Source organism: Schistocerca nitens, chromosome 1 (genome assembly GCF_023898315.1).
Source record: "Schistocerca nitens isolate TAMUIC-IGC-003100 chromosome 1, iqSchNite1.1, whole genome shotgun sequence".
Classification (NCBI taxonomy): Eukaryota; Metazoa; Arthropoda; class Insecta; order Orthoptera; family Acrididae; genus Schistocerca; species Schistocerca nitens.
Window position 1 is genome coordinate 392504488 of NC_064614.1, and position 17511 is coordinate 392521998.

Sequence of the window (17511 nt, forward strand, 5' to 3'; positions counted from 1 at the left end):
ATTGGAGGTACAACTTCAACGGAGGGATAACTTTTCAGAAGCTAGACAAACGTATTGTTCCTGAAGAAGGGTAGTAGCCGTTTCAATAGTTGTAGGGTCAACAGTCCGGATGATTGACTGACCTGGCCTTGTAACATCAACCAAAGCGGCCTAGCTGTTCTGTTACTGCGAACGGCTGAAAGCAAGAAGGAATTACAGCCGCAATTTTTCCCGAGGGCATGCTGCTCTACTGTATGGTTAAATGATGACGTCTCCTTCAGTAAAATATTCCGGAGATAAAACAGTCCCCCATTGGATCTGCGGGTGGGAACTACTCAGGAGGATATCGTCATCAAGAGAAACAAAACCGGCGTTCTAGGAATCGGAGAGTAAAATACTAATTCCCTTAATCGGACAGGTAGATTAGAGAATTTAAAAAGGGAAATACATAGGTTTAAGTTACATATACACTACTGGCCATTAAAGTTGCTACACCACGAAGATGACGCTTCAGACGCAAAATTTAACCGACAGGATGAAGATGCTGTGATATGTAAATGATAAGCTTTTCAGAGCATTCACACAAGGTTGGCGCCGGTTGTGACACCTACAACGTGCTGACATGAGGAAAGTTTCCAACCGGTTTCTCATACACAAACAGCAGTTGACCGGCGGTGCCTGGTGAAACGTTGTTGTGATGCCTCATGTACGGAGGAGAAATGCGTACCATCACGTTTCCGACGTTGATAAAGGTCGGATTGTAGCCAATCGCGATTGCGGTTTATCGTATCGCAACATTGCTGCTCGCGTTGGTCGAGATCCGATGATTGTTAGCAGAATATGGAATCGGTGGGTTCAGGAGGGTAATACGGAACGCCATGCTGGATCCCAATGGCCTCGTATCACTAGCAGTCGAGATGACAGGCATCTTATACACATGGCTGTAACGGATCGTGCAGCCACATCTCGATCCTTGAGTCAACAGATGGGGACGTTTGCAATACAACAACAATCTGCACCAACAGTTCGACGACGTTTCCAGCAGCATGGACTATCAGCACGGAGACCATGGCTGCGGTTACCCTTCACGCTGCATCAACGACATTAGCGCCTGCGATGGTGTACTCAACGACGAACCTGGGTGCACGAAGGGCAAAACGTCATTTTTTCGGATGAATCCAGGTTCCGTTTACAGCATCATGATAGTCGCATCCGTGTTTGGCGACATCGCGGTGAACGCACATTGGAATCGTGTATTCGTCATCGCCATACTGGCGTATCACCCGGCGTGATGGTATGGGGTGCCATTGCTTACACGCCTCGGTCACCTCTTGTTCGCATTGACGGCACTTTTAACAGTGAACGTTACATTTCAGATGTGTTACGACCCGTGGCTCTACCCTTCATTCGATCCCTGCGAAACCCTACATTTCAGCAGGATAATGCACTACCGCATGTAGCAGGTCCTGTACGGGCCTTTCTGGATACAGAAAATGTTCGACCACTGCCCTGGCCAGCACATTCTCCAAATCTCTCACCAATTGAAAACGTCTGGTCAATGGTGGACGAGCAACTGTCTTGTGAGAATACGCCAGTCACTACTCTTGATGAACTGTGGTATCATGTTGAAGCTGCATGGGCAGCTGTACCTGTACACGCCATCCAATGTCTGTTTGACTCAATGCCCAGGCGTATCAAGGCCGTTATTACGGCCAGAGGTGATTGTTCTGGGTCCTGATTTCTCAGGATCTATGCACCCAAATTGCGTGAAAATGTAATCACATGTCAGTTCTAGTATAATATATTTGTCGAATGAATACCCGTTTATCATCTGCATTTCTTCTTGGTGTAGCAATTTTAATGGCCAGTAGTGTAATAGAAATTAATGAAGTTCGGTGGCAGGAGGAACAGGACTTCTCGTCAGGTGAATACAGGGTTATAAATACAAAATCAAACAAGGACAATGCAGGAGCAGGTTTAATAATGAGTAATTACATATGAATGCGAACAGGTTACTAAGAACAGTATAGTGGACGCATTATCGTAGCCAAGGTAGACACCAAGTAGTGCAAGTTAACACTCCAATTACCCCCGTAATCGTTGAAGAGATTGAAGAAATATATGATGAAATATAACAAATTGTTCAGATAGGTAAGAGAGACAAAAATTTAATAGAGATGGGGGACTGGAATTCGATAGTAGGCCAAGGAAGAGAAGGAAAATTGTAAGTGAACATGGACTGGGGGACAGGAATTAAAGAGGAAGTCGCCTGGTAGAATTTTGAACAGAGCATAATTTCATCATCGCTAACACTTGGTATAAGAATCATAAAAGAATAATGAGTACGTGGAGACACTGGAAGGTTTCAGATTGATTATATAACTGTTAGACAGAGATTTAGGAACCAGATTTTAAATTTTAAGACTTTCCAGGTGCAGAAATGGACTCTGACCACAATTTATTGGTTATAAACTGCAGATTAAAATTGTAGAAACTGCAAAAAGTCTGGATACTTAGGAGATGGCACCTGCATAAATTGAAAGAACCAGAAGTTGCTGAGAGCTTCAGAGGGAGCATTACACATCGGTTGACAAGAACATGGAAAAGGAAAACAGTAGAAGAAGAATGGGTAACTTTGAGATAAGAAACAGTGAAGGCAGCAGAGGATAAAATAGGTAAAAAGAAGAGGCCTAGAAGAAATCCTTAGATAACATAAGAGATAGGGAATTTAATTGATGAAGGGAGAAAATTTAAAAATGCAGTAAATAAAGCAAGTGAAAGTGAATACAACGGTTAAGAAATGAGATTCACAGGAAGCGCAAAATCGCTAAACAGGAACGGCTAGAGGACAAGTGTAAGGGCTTAGAAGCATATTTCATTAGAGGAAAGATAGATACTGCCTACAGGAAAATTAAAGAGGCTTCAGGGGGAAAGAGAAGCAGCTCTATGAATATCAAGAGCTCAGATGGTAAACCAGTCCCAAACAAAGAAGGGAATGCTGACAGGTGGAAGGAGTATATCGAGAGTCTATACAAGGGAGATGTACTTGAAGCCAGTATTATAAAAAAGGAAGAGGACGTAGATGAAGATGAGATGGGAGATATGACGCTGCGAGAATATTTGTCAGAGCACTGAAAGGCCATAGTCTAAACAGGGCCCTGAGAGTAAACGATATTCCGTCGGAACTACTGATAGCCTTTGGAGAGCCAGCCATGACAAAATTCTTCCACCTTGTGTGCAAGATGTATGAGTTGGGCGAAATACCCTAACACTTCAAGAAGAATATAGTAATTCTAATTCCAAAAAAAGCAGTTGCTAACAGGTGTGAAAATTACCGAACTATCAGTTTAGTAAGTCGTGATTGCAAAACACTAACACGAATTCTTTACTGAAGAATGGAAAAACTGATAGAATCCGATCTCGGGGAATATCAGTTTGGATTTTGGACTGACATTACGACTTCTCATAGAACGTATGTCAAGGACTAGCAAATATACGTTTGTAGCAGTGTAGACTTAAAGAAAGCTTTTGACAGTGTCGACTGGAATAGTTTCTTTGACATTCTGAAGGTAGCAGCAGTAAAATACAGGGAGCAGAAGGCTATTTACAACATGTGCAGAAAGCAGGCGGCAGTTATAACAGTGGTTGCGAAGGGAGTGAGAGAGGGTTGCAGCCTATCCGCGATGTCATTCATTATGTACATTGAGCAAGCGGTAAATGAAACAAAAGAAGAATTTGGAGTAGGAATCAAAGTCCAGAGAGAAGAAATGAAATTTTTGAGGTTTGCCGATGACACTGTAATTCTCTAAGTGACGGCAAAGGACATGGAAGAGCAGTTGAACGGAACAGTGTCTGGAAGGGAGGATATAAGATGAACATCAACAAAAACAAAACAAGGATGATGGTACGTCGTCGAATCAAATCAAGTGATGCTAAGAGAATTAGATTAGGAAACGAGACACTTAAACTAGTAGATTAGTTTTGCTATTTGGGCAGCAAAATAAGTGATGATGTCTGACGTAGAGTGGATGTAAAATGTAGACTGACTATGGCGAGAAAAGCATTTCTGAAGAAAAATTTGTTAACAGCGACTCATGGCATTTGTCTGGAATGTAGTCATGTACGGCAGTGAAACATGGACGATAAACAGTTTCTGTAAAAAGAGAATAGAAGCCACAGAAATGTGATGCTACTGAAGAACGCTAAAAATTAGATGGGTAGACCACGTAACTAATCAGGAGGAGACAAGGAATTTGTGGCACAACTTTACCAAGAGAAGGGATCGGTAGATCGGTAGATGCGACACTGTGTGAAACATCAGGACATCTCCCAATTAGAACTTGAGGGAAGTGGGGGGAGGGGGGGTAGAAATGATAGAGGGAAAGCAAGAGATGAATACAGTAAGCAAGTACAGAAAGATGTAGATTCCACAAGATGGAGAGCTGCAGAAGACCACAACAACAACAACAATAGCTGACCTGAAAGCATTGACAATGCGATGTGTTTTCCTAAGACACCGCTGCACTTGTTTACTGTAACTTCACCGAGTTTTTCCGATAGCAGCCAAGTGCAATAAAATCATGGTTGAGTTGTTGCTACACGCGCCACACAGACATAAGCTGCACTGCCTTCTCCCAAGGAGCGGTGTGCTGCGAGTATTTTTTCTTACGGAGGACGGTATCGAACTTACAATGAGCACATGCCAGAGGGAACGTCTAATGACCTATTTCCTAAAGATTATAGTTAATAGTACCTACAAAATACAACAATATGTCAATGAAATGTCCAATAAATACTGCGGACTACTAGCTTTGTTGTATGTATCAACACATTATTTCTCAGTCGTACTCAATTTCACTCTATTTGGAAACATTCCCATGATTATTTCGTAGAACCAAAATACCATTCCATATTTTCATCTTTTTGTCGCAGAAAATTTAACCATAGATTCCTCGCGAGTACCCTGAATGTAAGGTTTGATTCAGAGTGGAAAACCCGATCCATAAAAATTCGATCCTTGGAGAGACAAAATTAATTGTACACCGTGTTTTGCAATAGGTAGTGAAAGCTGACAGAGGTAAAAGTGAACAGTGTTCCAGTAAACGTAGATCGAGCTGTTTGCGACGTAATTGCTGATGTATGGTTACGGGCAGCAACTGACTCCAGTATGAAATATTGTCCAAGTTAATACTAATGTAATTATAATGTAGTCTGTTCGTTCAAGATCCCATCGATTTCCATTTAAACTTCACCTTTGTCCTATAATGAATTGAAATGAATTACTGCTTCAACACGCTACATTTTGCAATTTACTGTACACTCGCACAGTTGAAGATAATGTTCCACGTGGAATGTCTACACTTGGATGAAACACAACTCTTGCCTCTGCCGTGAGTTAAGAACGCTTTCGAACACCTCACGATTATCTCATGACTTCACAAGGCTGTATTGTTTGTTGCTCCAGTTATTCAACCTGATGTGCGGAAGCGCTGTACACTGCATTTTTGAACTGACCCTTGCAGAAAAATCCAGAGGACGGAGGTCAGATAATCTTGAATGCTAAATGTTGGCCCTGCCCGACCTAGCAATCTTGAGCCACAATGGCGCGTTAGACGCCATCTTATATCAGCCGAAAGATATGCCGGTGTCATGTCATGCACGTACATTTCATAACCATGGTTGATGAGTGAAATTTGAGCTCTCTTACATGCTGATTTACTCGAAAAATTTGTATTTCAAGTTTTGTGCTGACTAGTAAAAATTTTCGTAATACTGTCAGTGGTGAGCAGTAGTCATACATTCGCAGCAATCTCGTAAATGACTAGTTTGCGGGCCTACGTTTTCTGGAACGATTTTGACTTTATTATTGTATACTCGCACCTGTGTCAGTTTTTGCTGTTAATTATAATAACCTTTTTTATTGCTGTATCTTACATAGGTCGTTCAATAAGTAACGCACATTTTCTTCTTTTCCTCGGCCAATTTTGGTTGAAAAAGTGAAGAATTTGTTTTACGGCATCGCGGAAGATTCCGCCTTCAGCCAATGCAGCTTTATGAAGTTCCGGGAGAGGGCGGCGCTAAACGTAGCTTCCGAAATGGCGTCTAACGGAGGTGCATTCCAGCATTCCAAGCAGAGAGCTGTCATTGAGTTTCTCTTGGTGGAGTCGGCCGCTGTGGCCGAGCGGTTCTAGGCTCTTCAGTCCGGAACCATGCTGCTGCTACTGTCGCAGGTTCGAATCCTGCCTCGGGCATGGATGTGTGTGATGTCCTTAGGTTACTTAGGCTTAAGTAGTTCTAAGTCTAGGGGACTGATGACCTCATATGTTAAGTCCCATAGTGGTTAGAGTCTTTTGAACCATCTTTTGGAGGGAAACCAGAGCATCGCATATATCCATAGCCTTTTGTGGAATGTGAATGGAGACCTGGCCACGAACAAAAGCACGGTGAGTCGTTGGGCGAGGCGTCTGTCATCGTCGCGACGAGGTCGCTCAAACATGTCCGACCTCCCGCGTGCCGACCGGCTACCCGCACACAGCTGTGACTCCTACAATGCTGGAACGCGCAGGCAGTCTCACCCGAGGCGATTTTCAGATCGCAATACAACATCTCGCTGCTCAACTGGACGTCTCTGTTGCTAGTGCTGACACAGTCGTCCACCGAATGGGGTACTCAAATGCGTGTGCCTGATGTGTTCCTCGCCGCCGAACAGAAGACCGTAAAGAGAATCGAAGGGCCATCTGTGCGGAACTGTACTTGGGCACTACGAGGCCGTTTGTGACAATTTTTTGTCGAACATCATCGCAGTCGATAAAACATGATTCATCACTTCGAACCGTAAATAAAAAGGAAACCCATGGAGTCGCACCACACCACCGCTCCTCCGAAGAAAAAGTTCAAAGCCGAACCCTCAGCTGCTAAAGTCATGACGGCCTCCTGGAGGTCGGAAGGGGTTATTCTGTTTGATGTACTCCCTCATGGTGCAAAGATCAACTCTGATGTGGATTGTGCTACCGTCATGAAGTTGTAAAAACGACTTAAGCGTGTTCGTCGCAACAAGAGTGCAAACGAATCTCTTCTCCATGACAGCGCAAGGCCTCACCAAGTCTGCGCATCCAAGAGACAATCAGAAAACTCCATCCATCCTATAGTCCGGATCTTGCACCTTCCGACTTCCACCTGTTTGTTCCAATGAAGTATGCATTCCGAAGGAGGCAGTATGTGGATGGTGGGGAGGTTATTGATGCAGCTAGACGTTGGCTCCGATGTCCACCAGTAGAGGGGTTCCATGCTGACATACGGGCCCTCCCAGTAACAGGCCGTAAGACCGTCGCATTGAACGACGATTATGTTGAAAAGTTTTGAAGCCAAACGAATGGGGATTAATATGATATATTCGAATCCTGAATAAAACCAACCTGCTTTCGGAAAAAAAATGTGTTGCATTACTTATTGAACGACCCTCATATTTAATGCAGTGTAGTACACAGTGCTCTGTGCAACCAGTCACGTGGCTCGCAAAGAGGCTGTCAACTTGTTGTTTGTATCCCAGACTCCACAGTGTCTCTTCCTGTGGTCTATGCTAGTACCACTATAAGAAGCGATACAGTAGAGAGATTGAATTCACCACAGCGTTTGGGTTGCCCAGCACCCAATGGTAATTTGTACCAAAATTACTAATCGTGGCGTATCTGTATCACTGAACGACTGAAACGATCATCCCGTCACCGGATTTGAGTTGCAGGTTGCCTATATAATGACTTACAGGGCAACAATAATTTGATTTTCAGTATTTCATATAATTATTGACCGAATATAAAACTTTCATACACTGTCATATTCAACTATTTAAAAGATATAATTTCAGTTTAAAGGTTTGACGTAATAAATCAAGTTTTAAAGTTAGAAACTACACATATGTCTCGAGGCAGTGATACTCGCGGCGCGCCGGTCGCTGTGACAGATCGGTTCTCAGCGCTTCAGTCTGGAACCACGCGGCTGCCACTGTCGCAGGTTCGAATCCTGCCTCGGGCTTTGATGTGTGTGATGTCCTTAGGTTAGTTAGGTTTAATTAGTTCTAAGTTCTAGGCGACTGATGACCTCAGAAGTCCCATAGTGGTTAGAGACATTTGAACCATTCGAATCATACTCGCGGCGCGCAAATTAACCGGGTTATATTCGGTTAGTATTTGATAATGAAAGCACTTAGTCACTTCCAAGAAACTTTACACATAATTCAAAACTTTTTTGTAAATTTTTCCTCGCTTACTCCCTCAATGTCAAATATTTAATAGGTTAACACATCTGTAAGGTACTCAGAAATTTGAAACTGTTTTAGACATAGCATTTCTATTCTTTAAAGAATCAGGGGTTTTCTGGCAGTTCGCCAAGACGGAAAAGAACCTGAGTAACAATTCGCCCCAGCACATCATTTTAGCTTGTTCCAAACATATTACAAAACTGTTTGAGTGCCAGTGTCTTCCTTGTAAAACTATAGTGCATGCTGACTGTGGTGTCACCGCTAGACACCACACTTGCTAGGTGGTAACTTAAATCGGCCGCGGTCCTGTAGTACATGTCGGACCCGCGTGTCGCCACTGTGTAATCGCAAACCTAGCGCCACCACATGGCAGGTCACAAGACACGGACTAGACCTCGCCCCAGTTGTACGGAAGACATAGCTTGCGACCAGAAGTACGAAGCTTTCCTCTCATTTGCCGAGAGACAGATAGAATAGCCTTCAGCTTAGTCCATAGCTACTACCTAGCAAGGCGCCATTTGTATCAGTGCTTATAGCGTACTAATATTCAAGAGAGATGTATTCCAACAAGAGAATAAAGTTAAGTATTATAAAACTACGAACTTTTCTTTAGTGCATTAATAAGTCTCCTGTTCCAGTACTTCAAGCCCGTCTGCGTTAGTTTAGCGTGCACCTAGCTACCTCATTGTGTCTAGACAGTATGAACTAGACACAACACTGACTACACCCGAAAGTTTGTAATAAGTGTAGTGTTCATGGTGTAAATTTTAGCTGAAAACAGTAGTATCGTATTAGAATTATCGACATTACTTTTCCCCAGGAAAAATGGATCTTGCCGTTGGTGGGGAGGCTTCGATGCCTCACTGACACAGATAAACGCAGATACAACCACGACGGAGGGGTATCTGTTGAGTGGCCAGACAAAAGCGTGGTTCCTGAAGAGGGGCAGCCGCCTTTTTCAGTAGTTGCAGGGGCAACCGTCTGCATGATTGACTGATCTGGCCTTGTAACGTTAATCAAAGCGGCCTTGCTGTTCTGGCACTGCGAACAGCTGAAATCAAGGGGAAACTACAACCGTAACTTTTCCGTCGACTTGCAGTTCCACTGCATGGTTAAATGATGAAGACAACCTCTTGCGTAAAATATTCAGGAGATAAAATAGTTTCCCATTCGGGTTTCCGGAAAAGGGGGGGGGGGGTTCAAAATGGTTCAAATGGCTCTGAGCACTATGGGACTTAACCTCTGATGTCATCAGTCCCCTATAACTTAGAACTACTTAAACCTAACTAACCTAAAGACATCACACACATCCATGCCCGAGGCAGGATTCGAACCTGTGACCGTAGCGGTCGCGTGGTTCCAGACTGTATCGCCTAGAACCGCTCGGCCACACCCTCCGGCAGGGGGGTGGGTGTGGGTGGGGGGCTACTCTCGAGGATGTCGTTATCAGAAGAAACAAAACTGGCGTTTACGGATCGGAGCGTGGAATATAAGATCCCTTAATCGAATAAGTAGGTTAGAAAATTCAAAAAGTTAAATTTAGATATACTTGGAATTAGTGAAGTTCGGTGGCAGGAGGAACAGGACTTCTCGTCAAGTGAATTCAGGATTATAAATGTAAAATCAGATTGAGGTGGTGAAAGTGAAGGTTTAATAGTGAATAAGAAAATATGAATACGGATAAGCTACTACGAACAGCAAAGCAAATGCATTAGTGTAGCCGTGACAGACACAAAGCCCACACCAACCTCAGTAGTACAAGTTTATATGCCATCTAGCCACACAGATGATGAAGAGATTGAAGAAATGCATGACGAGATAAAACAAATTATTCAGACAGTTAAGGGGGACGAAAATTTAATGGTGATGGGGGACTGGAATTCGATACTAGAAAAAGGAAGAGAGAGAAAAATAGCAGGTGAAGAAGGACTGGGACAAAGGAATCAGAGGAAACCGCCTGGTAGAATTTTCCACAGAGCATAATTTAATCATAGGTAACACTAGGTTTAAGAATCATGAAAGAAGGTTGTATACGTGGAAGCGACCTGGAGACACTGGGGGGTTTCATATTATTTATATAATAGTAAGACAGAGATTTAGGAATCAGATTGTAAATTGTAAGACATTTCCAGGTGCATATGTGCACTCTGAGCACAATTTGTTGGTATGAACTATAGATAGAAGTAAGTAATGAAATTGGACAATGGTAGGAAATTAAGGGGATGGGACCTGGATAAACTGGGAAAAGGAATTCAGTAGATGAAGAATGTGTAGCGTTGAGAGATGAAATAGTGTAGGCAGAAGAGGATCAAATAGATAAAAAGACGAGTTCTAGTAGAAATCTTTGGGTGACACAAGAGTACTGAATTTATCTGATGAAAGGAGAAAGAATCATATCTCTTTAGGGGAAAGATAAGTACCACATACAGGAATATTAAAGAGGTCTTTGGGGAAAAGAGAAGCAGCTCTGTGAATATCAAGAGCTCAGATGGTAAACACTCCTAAGCAAAGAAGAGAAAGCTGAAAGATGGAAGGGGTACACAGAGGGTCTAAACAAGGGAGAAATGGTTGACGGCAGTATTATAAAAACGGACGAGGACGTAGATGAAGATGAGATAGGAGAGATGATACTACGTGAAGAATTTGGCAGAGCACTGAAAGATATAATTCGGCAGTAGATGATATTCCGTCGGAACCACTGGTCGCCTTGGGACAGCAAGCCATATCAAATCTATTCCATCTCGTACGCAAGACGTATGAGACAGGCGAGATACCCTTAGACTTCAAGAAGAATGTAGTAATTCCTATTCCAAAGAGAGAAATTGCTGACAGAAGAGAAAATTCGCAAGCAGTCAGTTTTATAAGTCATGGTTGCAAGAAAATAACATGAATTCGTTAGTTAAAAATGGAAAAACTGGTGTAAACCGACCTCGGAGGAGATCATTTTGGATTCCTGAGAAATGTAGGAACACGAGAGTCAATGTTGACCCTACGACTTGTCTTGGAAGATAGGTTAAGCGTTTGTGGACTCAGGAAAAGTTTTTGACAATGCTGACTGGAATACTCTCTTTGACATTCTGAAGGTAGCAGTAGTAAAACACAGAGAGCAAAAGGCTATTTATGACTTGTGCAGAAACCAGACGGCACATATAAGAATCGAGGGGCATGAAAGGGAAGCAGTGGTTGAGAACGGAGTGAGATAGGGTTGTAGCCTGTCCCAGGTGTCAGTCAATCTGTACATTGAACAAGCAGTAGTGGAAACAAGAAAAAAAGAACTTGAAGTAGGATTTATAGTTCAAGGAGAAGAAATGAAAACTCTGAGGTTTTTCCGCGGCCATTGTAGTTCTGTCAGTGACAGCAAAGGACTTGGAAGAGCAGTTGAACGAAATGGACAGTGTCTTGAAAGGAGGATATAAGATGAACATCAACAAAAGCAAAGTAATGATAATGGAACATAGTCGTATTAAATCAGGTGATGCTAAGGGGATTAGATTAGGAAACGGCACATATGAAGTAGGTAATGAGTTTTGCATTTGGGCAGCAAAATAACTTATGATGTACGAAGTAGAGAGGATATAAAATGTAGACTGGCAATGATAAGAAAATCAATCATGATGAAGGGAAATTTGTTAACATCGTAGATAGATTTAAGTGTTAGCAAGTCTTTTCTGACCGTATTCGTATTTAGCGTAGCTATGTATGAAAGTGTAACATGGACGATAAACAGTTTATACAAGAAGAGAATAGAAGTTTTTGAAACGTGGTGCTACAGAAGAATGCAGAAAATTAGATGTGTAGACCACGTAACTAATGAGGAAGTACTGAGTAGAATTGGGGAGCGAAAAAGGGAATCGGTTGGTAGGACATATTCTGAGAGATCAAGAGATCATCAGTTTAGTACTGGAGGGGTAAAAATAGTAGAGGAAGTCCAAAGGAGGAATTCATCAAGCAGAATCAGAAGGATTTGGTTGCAGAAGTTAGTCGAAGATGAAGAGGCTTACAGAGGCTAGAGCAGGATGGAGATCTACAAAAAACCATTCTTCGGACTGAACACTACAACAGAAAAAATCTTTCAGACTGTTTTTTTTTTTCCGAGACGATTTCTCAGCAATGTTTCTGTGGTTTCAGAACGCCAGACCCTGGCTGTTTGTGGCAGTCACTCTATTTGCGTAATCAGCCACTGTCTGCGCCGTGTATCTCTTATTCGTCAGTATGACAGGAACTGCGCAACTGACACTTCGCCTAGTAATGTTCATAATAACAACGTTGACAATCCGGAATTGTTGACGAAATTTACATTACTGTCTGGTGTTTATACTTAAAATACAGCTACTCAAAGAGGTCCAATGTGGACTGTAATTATTGTATGTCAGCGAAACATGGCAGGTAATGCGTTAATGTGAATCTGATTTAAGGTGGAAAAAAATTAGTAACAATTTTGATCACCAGGTGCAAATGTGGCTCTGTGATTGCACGAATGAGGTATATATATATATATATATATATATATATATATATATATATATATATATATATATATATATATATATATAAAACTATGTAACTGAAGTATGATTCGTTATTCGTAGTAAGCTATGGATAAAGAGTGAGATACTATGAACAATTCAGTGATAGAATTACTCTCATCAGAGTAGAAAGCAAACCAAAACCAACAAAGGTCACCGACGTAACAGGCAGAAGATGAAGAGGAGAGTATCTGATAGCATTGAACGTAAAACTCATAGTGTAAAGGTACACGACAATCTCATAACCATGGGAATTGGAACGGTATAGTAGGAGAAGGAACAGAAAACAGAGTTACGGGAGAATACAGGCTTGTAGTAGGAATGAGAAATGAGAAAAAATTCTTGAATTCTGCAGTAACCTCCAACTACTAATAACAAATACACTGTTTGTAAATCACATGAGAATAATGTGATTTTGAAGTTCTCTGAGGCTGTAGATTCTACGACGAACACAGGTACAATGCAGGATGAATAAATCTTTTGTAACAGGAGTATTTCAATGGATCGACGAACGAAGATGACACAAAAATATTTCTGGAGAAAATGTAATTCAGTAACTTAAGTCACTTAGGAATGAAGTCAACAGAAAGTTCATCTAAAGCAATCGGTTACAGGAAAAATGTGGGGAAATCGAAAAGGAATGGTCGTCGGAAAGACAGATTCAGCAAAAACAAAAGTCACGGTAAATTTTGGTGAAATTAAAAGTAAAGGCGTCAATAATAAAAAAGTAAAGAAATCCTACTGTTAAGCGCAGAGGGGAGAGCGGATTGATTCAAAGGGTGTCAGGAGGAACTTTAGGAACAGACGAACTGTTTGCCCACATTATACAGGGTGTTACAAAAAGGTACGGCCAAACTTTCAGGCAACATTCCTCACACACAAATAAAGAAAAAACGTTATGTGGACATATGTCCGGAAAAGCTTAATTTCCATGTTAGAGCTCATTTTAGTTTCGTCAGTATGTACTGTACTTCCTCGATTCACCGCCAGTTGGCCCAATTGAAGGAAGGTAATGTTGACTTCGGTTTACAAATGCGGAGTTGGCAGATGCCCATTTGATGTATGGATTAGCACGGGCCAATAGCCGTGGCGCGGTACGTTTGTATCGAGACAGCTTTCCAGAACGAAGGTATCCCGACAGGAAGACGTTCGAAGCAATTGATCGGCGTCTTAGGGAGCACAGAACATTCCAGCCTATGACTCGCGACTGGGGAAGACCTCGAATGACGAGGACACCAGCAATGGACGAGGAAATTCTTCGTGCAGTTGACGATAACCCTAATGTCAGCGTCAGAAAAGTTGCTGCTGTACAAGGTAACGTTGACCACGTCATTGTATGGAGAGTGCTACGGGAGAACCAGTTGTTTCCGTACCATGTACAGCGCGTGCATGCACTATCAGCAGCTGATTGGCCTCCACGGGTACACTTCTGCGAATGGTTCATCCAACAATGTGTCAATCCTCATTTCAGTGCAAATGTTCCCTTTACGGATGAGGCTTCATTCTAACGTGATCAAATTGTAAATTTTCACAATGAACATGCGTGGGCTGACAAGAATCCGCACGCAATTGTGCAATCACGACCTCAACACAGATTTTCTGTGAACGTTTGGGCAGGCATTGTTGGTGATGTCTTGATTGGGCCCCATGTTCTTCCACCTACGCTCAATGGAGCACGTTATCATGATTTCATACGGTATACTCTACCTGTGCTGCTAGAACATTTGCCTTTACATGTACGACACAACATGTGGTTCATGCACGATGGAGCTCCTGCACATTTCAGTCGAAGTGTTCGTACGCTTCTCAACAACAGATTCGGTGACCGATGAATTGGTAGAGGCGGACCAATTCCATGGCCTCCACGCTCTCCTGACCTCAACCCTCTTGACTTTCATGTATGGGGGCATTTGAAAGCTCCCCGGTACCAAATGTAAAGACTCCTCGTGCTCGTATTGTGGACGGCAGTGATACAATACGCCATTCTGCAGGGCTGCATCAGCGCATCAGGGATTCCATGCGACGGAGGGTGGATGCATGTATCCTCGCTAACGGAGGACATTTTGAACACTTCCTGTAACAAAGTGTTTGAAGTCACGCTGGTACGTTCTGTTGCTGTGTGTTTCCAGTCCATGATTAATGTGATTTGAAGAGAAGTAATAAAATGAGCTCTAACATGGAAAGTAAGCGTTTCCGGACACATGTCCACATAACATATTTTCTTTCTTTGTGTGTGAGGAATGTTTCCTGAAAGTTTGGCCGTACCTTTTTGTAACACCCTGTAGAAGAAGGAATCGATGTAAATTTTCAAGACATGGTGCATACACTAATAGAGTCAGAGTGTCACAGAGATGTCGAAGATCTGCAATAAAATAAAGCGGAAGAAATACGTAACCTTCTCACGGAATTTTTAAGTCAATGGAGGAAGTGGCAACTAAGTGGTTATTCAAGATAACATGTCGAATATATGTGACTGGATAAATGCCATCGAACTTTCTGCACAGCATCACAGACATAATGCTTGAAGACAGTCAGATGAGTAGTAAAAGTATCGCTCAGTCAGCTCATGGTCCCTTGTTACTGCCAAGAATATTAATACAGAACAGTATAAACCGAAAATTCGCCTTTAGGAAAGGTGAAAACAGAGATAATGTGCTTGGATATGGAGACAAAATACAACGATAAGGTTCGCCGATGGCATTACTATGTGAATAAGAATACGGGATACATTGTATGGAATGAGCAGTCTAAGGTGCGCAGAATATGGACTGAGAAATACGAAAGTGTTGATGTATAGTACGTACGACATTATCAATAAACTTAAGATCAAGATTGTGGACAACATAATGGATGATTTTTGTTGCCTTTGAAGCAAAATACTGCATATCACATGAAACATTGTGGATATAAGAAGCAGAACATCACAGGTAAAGAAGGAATTCATCGCTACTAGAAATCTGCTAGCATCAAACGTAGGACCCAATCTGAGGATTAAATTTGTGTAGATGTTCCTCTGGAGTATAGCACTGAACATGAATCGTGGGAAAAAAGAAGAAGAAAACTGAAGCATTGAAAATGTGGTGTTACAAAAGAATGTCGAAGATTAAGTGCACTGACATACTCAGAAATGAGGAGGCTCTGCACAGAGAGGATGAGGGAAGGAGCACATGGAAAACTAACTAGAAGAGACAGAAGGATAATACGACACATGTTAAGAGATCACGCAATATATTCTATGGTACTAAAAGGGATGTGTAGAGAGTAAAACCTGCAGAGCAAGACAAGTACAGGAATGCATACAACAAATAATTAAGAAGATGGGTGTTAGTGCTACTATGAGATGAAGAGTTTGCCACTGGATATGAAGTCGTGATGGGCTTCATGAAACGAGCCAGAAGACTGACGAGGAAAAAAGGGAGAAACTGAATGGAAAAGATGAGAAAGTTGACCCTAAGTTAGTTGTTGGGAAGGGAGGGAGAAAAGTGCGACTAAGATGACATGGAAAGGAACAGGCATATTCTGTTAAAACTAGAAGGATGGGTGGATTTCGTAATTGAATTAAGGAGGTCATTAAAGATATGTCCTGTGTAGAATGTGTAGGTGGAAGCTTCAAGTGTGATAGAGTACGATGACTGATATGGATGAATCGTCAAGTTTAGGGGAAATGCACGAAAAGCAAAACTGATCACTTCAGAAGAGGTGAAGTGAAATAAACATGTTCGTAAGGGATTCGAAGTGGGGAGTTTAGATATGAAAGGCGAGATGGTATGCATGGCACCTGAGGATTTACAGAAAGTGGTACAACTTGATGAAGATGAAATCCTGGCGACATTGACATAAGAGAGCTTACGTCGAATTTAGGTCCTATAGATGAGAAGTGAAAGAGGTCCTTCTGCTAAGTTCTGCTTGTTAGTACTTTTTGTAATTTCAGTCTGCAGTTTTAATTTTAGTTTTCGGTCGACGGTTAGTGTGAAGTGTTTCAATTCGTTGTTTAATTGAATGAATCACTCGCAAATGGTAATGGTGAGATAGAACTCGTAGAAGCTGTAGATGTTTCGTCTTAGAATTATTGCTTTAGTCTTGGAAAGGTTGATGCCAAGGAACTACTGGTTGAGATGCGTTTGAAGGGGACGTTCGGATTTTTGGAGGGTGGGGGTCAACGTAGTGGGGGAGGAGGGACTTGGGCAGATCGTAACAGACTAGACTTCGAATAATGTGCTTTGGACCTCGTCATAGGTTTCATATAAGTACAATTTGAGGCTGTCACTGTGAATCGAAGCCACGATATTGTCATATACGTAGCCATGCATGTTGGCCACTAGAACATGATGCTGTCAGCAAAAGAGTGCATAGTAGAGGGAGAGATACGGTGAAGGCGTACTCACCGCCGCCGTTTTGGTAGCAGATGTAGGGGAAGCGCCAGACGTTGCCGAGGTCGACGGCGAAGCCGATTACTGCGAGCAGGAACTCGACCTTCTTGGCCCAGGTCTCGCGGGGCCTGGCCGGCGTCAGCGCCACCACGACGGCGGCGTACTTGCCGGCGGCCGCGTCTGCCTGCGGCTGCGGCTGCGCCTGCGGGGGCGGCTGCGGGGGCGGAGGGGCGGCCGGCTGCCCCTGGCGCGGCTGCTCGCCCGCCATGCCTGCGCCTGCCTCGCCTCGCTCCTGCAACAGCCGAGACCCTCTCTGCAGTTACTGACGCGGACGCTCGCAGGCGTTCCAGGCTGTGGAGGGAACAGTCCGATTGCTTAA

General features: G+C 42.8%; 1 protein-coding gene across 1 annotated transcript in view; it reads right to left on the reverse strand.

Moving 5' to 3' along the window:
• Window positions 1-17280, reverse strand: part of LOC126249090 (sodium-dependent serotonin transporter) — a 591489-nt gene extending 574209 nt beyond the window's left edge. Inside the window, exon 1 of the mRNA XM_049950777.1 lies at window positions 17148-17280. The gene's annotated coding sequence lies outside the window, so the exon portion shown is untranslated. The remainder of the gene's footprint in view (window positions 1-17147) is intronic.
• Window positions 17281-17511: the final 231 nt, after the last annotated feature.